This window comes from Lolium perenne, chromosome 6, assembly GCF_019359855.2.
Source record: "Lolium perenne isolate Kyuss_39 chromosome 6, Kyuss_2.0, whole genome shotgun sequence".
Lineage (NCBI taxonomy): Eukaryota > Viridiplantae > Streptophyta > Magnoliopsida > Poales > Poaceae > Lolium > Lolium perenne.
Window position 1 is genome coordinate 181,461,964 of NC_067249.2, and position 5,258 is coordinate 181,467,221.

Sequence of the window (5,258 nt, forward strand, 5' to 3'; positions counted from 1 at the left end):
TTATTATGGATCGTAGGGAGTATGCAAGATAAAAAAAGATCTACCATACATATTATTATTATATACTTTTTTTGCGAATCTTATTTTATACTTATCAGTTATGTACTCACGACACTGGGAGCATACACACACACGATCGTACATACTACAGTAGTACTGTACTGCTTTTAACACTACTTGCAAGATAAAATATAGCTGGATGTACAGAACTACTTATCAGTGGGTGCATTAGTGCATACACACACGATCGTATACATACTAGTACTGTACTACTTTTAACACTAGGATATCCTTTTCAGTGGTCTTCCTCTTCAGCTTCCACAGCCTGTACCATGCTGCTCTTCTTCTTCTTCTTCTTCTTCTTCTTACTCCCGCTGTCCTGGAATTCCGCCAATTTTTGTTGACCCTTCTCAAAGTTCACTATTCGCCTGTATACCTCATATGTCGCGTATGCGTCGATGCTTGCATACATGATATGCTTCATGGACAAGGGCACCTGCTTCCACAGCTTGTGTTCCTCATGCGTAAGTTTTTTCATGATAGATTTGTACTGGCTGTCTATAATGGCCGCAGCATAGTCAGCCAACGAATCCTTATTGTTACTAGTGGAATCGGCAGGCTTCCACCTTTTCTGGATGTCCACGAAGTTCGCCACTGAGAGGTTGCAACGCCCAAGCCTGGTAATGTCGTTGCCGATGTCAACACCTGCAAATGTTACGTCAGCCCTGCCAAGAAAGTCAGCGAGTTTGGGGCATGGCTGGTCGGCCGAGGAAATCTGGTACAGGAGGCAGTCCGTGCCCATGCACAACTGTATGAGGGCAGCCTTCTGTTCAGGCCCATAGGTGTACTCTACGTCTAGGCCAACAATTTTGTACGAGTCTTCTTTCTCCAAGATCAACTCGATTTTGTTGATGTGTTCCTCCACCTTAGACGCCATATTGGTATAGTTGGCCGTAATGATGGTTGTTCCATGAGCGAGGAAAGTGTGCCCGTGGTAGAACGCTTCCATGGAGGGTAGTGAGAGGGGCACATGCGAGAGTGTCAGGGAGAAGACGAAATGAGGAAGACGAAATGAGGAAGATGAATGTTAACCGCCACGCCAGGGCCTGGAAACCGCTAGATGCATGCATTTTGGACGGTTTTGAAGATGACGGGCCATAGGGCACGAATGCAGTTTCCTTGTTAAAATAATAATAACCGCCCACGTACTTAATTAATTGGATGCTTATTTGTTTCTCGAGAGGAGCCTAGTTTTTTTCTACTACTCCGTACGAAACTCTGAGGATCTAAATCATCAGCATAGTACAAAGAGATTCAAAAGTAATAGTATTACCTTCGTCTAAAAGGAGGTGTCTTAGTTTTGTCTAATACGGATGTATATAGACATATCTTAGTTGTAGAAATTACAAATATGTCTTCCTTGCACCACTTAGCTACCACTACAAACACTAACGCAAGGTAGATCAGCATCATGCAATGTAGACATTACAATATTTTTGTACTACTGTACTTGTCTTCCCTGGTCTATGATTCAATATCTAGTATACTGTACTGCTTATACACCAGGGAGATTCAAAATACGAGTTGAGCGCCAAAACTCCCGCCTCCATACACATATTTCGAATTCCCATTCGACCCCTATTACCAATGACACAATGTCAGACAAGTGAAGCCGGCGTGGGTTGGGGTCTCGTTCGTAATTTACACATCCCCTTGATGACCCACAAGTATAAGGGGTGTATCGTAGTATCTTCGATAAGTAAGAATGTCGATCCCAACGAGGAGCAGAAGGTGTTGACAAGCAGTTTCGATGAAGGATTCACTGTAAATGCTCACAGACAAGTATTTAGGGGGTTTTGATGTAACAGATGAATAAAGTACAAGTAAATAAAGTGCGAGAGAAATAATTGCAGCGAGTGGCCCAATCCTTTTTTAGCACAAAGGACAAGCCGGTTTGTTTACTTATAATGACCAAACGTTCTCGAGGACACACGGGATTTTAGTCTAGTGCTTTCGCTACATACAGCTGATTAATCTTCATTGTTTTGATACGTGTTGTGTGGGTGAACCTATGCTAATGTACCGCCCTTCCTAGGACTAATACATACTTGTGATTATACCCCTTGCAAGCATCCGCAACTACAAGAAAGTAATTAAGATAAATCTAACCACAGCCTTAAACTCTGAGATCCTGCGATCCCTCCTGCATCGATATACCAACGGGGGCTTAGGTTTCTGTCACTCCGGCAACCCCGCAATTGGCAAACGAGTACAAGATGCAATCCCCTAGGCCCATAAATGGTGAAGTATCGTGTAGTCGACGTTCACACGACACCACTAGAAGAATGACACCACAACTTAAATATCATAACATTGAATATTACTCAACCACAATTCACTACTAACATTTAGACTTCACCCATGTCCTCAAGAACTAAGCGAACTACTCACGAGACATCATATGGAACATGATCAGAGGTGATATAATGATGAATAACAATCTGAACATAAACCTTGGTTCAATGGTTTCACTCAATAGCATCAATAACAAGTAGAAATCAACACCGGGAGAGTTTCCCCTATCAAACAATCAAGATCAAACCCAAATTGTTACAGCGGCGACGAGGTGCTGCGGTGGAGATGGCGGTGATGATGATGAAGATGATGGTGATGGCGATGGAGATGATGTCCAGCTTGATGGCGATGACGATGGCGTCGATTTCCCCCTCCGGGAGGGAATTTCCCCGGCAGATTCCTGCCCACCGGAGAGCTCTTTTCTCTCTGGTGTTCTCCGCCCCGCAGAGGCGGCTGTGGCTCTTCGCGACGTACCCTCTGGAGCTTAGGTTTTCGGGACGAAGGGTTTCGCGAAGAAAAGGAGGCGAAAGGGGCTGTGGGGCCCCCACACCACAAGGTGGCGCGGCCAGGCCATGGGCCGCGCCGGCCTGTGGTCTGGCCCCACCTTGGGTCTTCTCGGCTCCCCCTTCTGGCCTTCTCCGTCATCTGGAAAAATAGGATTTTTGGTGTAATTTCCTTCCACAGTTGATCTTCCGAAATATTGCATCCTGACGGTGCTTTTTCCAGCAGAATCCTGGCTCCGGTGCGCGATCTCCAAATAATCATGAAACATGCAAAATAGATGAAATAACATAAGTATTGTGTCCCAATATGAAATATATCAATGAATAACAGCAAATTATGATATAAAATAGTGATGCAAATTGGACGTATCAACTCCCCCCAAGCTTAGACTTCGCTTGTCCACAAGCGAAACTGAACTCGGTAAACAGGACCACATGTTTATGGAGTGAAGAGTTGATAAATAAAATACGGACAAGAAGCATCATATTCATTCACACAAGACATTATAGTAAACAACTTCCTCATATAACTCAACTTGAAACGAGTATAAGGTAATCACAAATAAAGGTGCATAAGAAATCATAATTGGTGATGGCAAACTTTGTTCTTGGTCAGAGAACAGTTAACAGATTATACTTATCTATTGAGCAGCGCTCTCATATTAAAGCTTATGTGGCTTATCTTGCAAACTCAATCATAATGATCATTGATAACTTGCAAAGCTTTATTCATTCAGATAAAACTTGTACTAAACAAGAAAGAATAAAAGACATGATGAAGCAAATCACAATATAATAGTTTGATCACAACAACTCAAATGCTTGCTTGAGATGGAGGGAAATAGGTTTACTGACTCAACATAAAGTAAAAGACAGGCACTTCGCAGAGGGAAGCAGGGATTAAATCATGTGCTAGAGCTTTTTCAGTTTTGAAATCATATAAAGAGAATAAAAGTAAAGTTTTGAGAGGTGTTTGTCGTTGTCAACGTATGGTAGCGGGTACTCTAACCCCCTTGCCAAACAGACCTCCAAAGAGCGGCTCCCATGAAGGACGTTATCTCTACCAGCAAGGTAGATCATCCCTCTTCTCTTTTGTTTACACATGTATTTTAGTTTATTTAAGGATGACACTCCCCCCAACCTTTGCTTACACAAGCCATGGCTAACCGAATCCTTGGGTGCCTTCCAACAATCTCATACCATGGAGGAGTGTCTATTGCAAAATTAAGTTGCTTACTGATGAATCAGGGCAAAACATGTGAAGAGAATTATTAATGAAAGTTGATTAATTGGGGCTGGGAACCCCCGTTGCCAGCTCTTATTGCAAAATTATAGGATAAGTGGATGAAGCCACTAGTCCATTAGTGGAGGCTACCTAACAAGACTGAAAGATAAAACACCACATACTTCCTCATGAGCTATAAAACATTGACACAAATAAGGAGTAATAAGTTTTGAATTGTTTAAAGGTAGCACATGAAATATTTACTTGGAATGGCAGAAAATACCATGCAGTAGGTAGATATGGTGGACACAAATGGCATAGGTTTGGGTTCAGGTTTGGATGCACGAGAAGCATTCCCTCTCAGTACAGGTCTTTGGCTAGCAAGGTTAATTAGCAAGCATAAGAGTTGAGGGAAACAAACAAATATACATGTGATAGAAACAATCATGCATCTTACTTGCAAGCACAAACAATCTTAACTTCAGAATACTAAGCTAAGAACTGATAAGAAAGATAATAACATCTTCTACATGTATTTCCTCTATTCTTCTTAAACTCAAAGTGTTGTTGCTATTGACCATTGCTAAGTTTGCCAAAACCAAATAGATTTACTTGATGCTCCCAAAGTGGTACCAATACAAAAATCAAGATCAATTATATAGTAGAAATTGCAAACTAAAATAAGATGTGCAATATGTAAATGATAAGACTTCTCATTAATATTTCATAACGATAACTCACACCAAGGGATACATAGACAAACTAAAGGAGAGATACTTCCATACTGCAACCCATCTTATATGATAACTTCCCTACTCATGATATGACACTACTTGATAGTAAAAAGTAAAAGGTAGTGATGGTGTGATACCGCGGCACTCCCCCAAGCTTGGAACAAACCAAGGGGATGCCAATACCGATGATGAATTACTCCTTTGGCGATGGTGGTGATGAACTCCCGTCATCAGACTTCCAAGGAAGAGGCTCTCCATCCAGGAACGACATCTTGGTCTCAGGGATCCTGAAACTAGCAGCACGGCTTATGTATTTAAACCTGTTTTCATACTCACAGTTCTGATTCTGGACGTCATAGAGTTGTGCTTGGAGTTTGTTGGTGGTGTCGTGAAGTGAGAGGATGTCACTCCATAGCTTTGCAGTTTCCTTCTCGTGTTCAG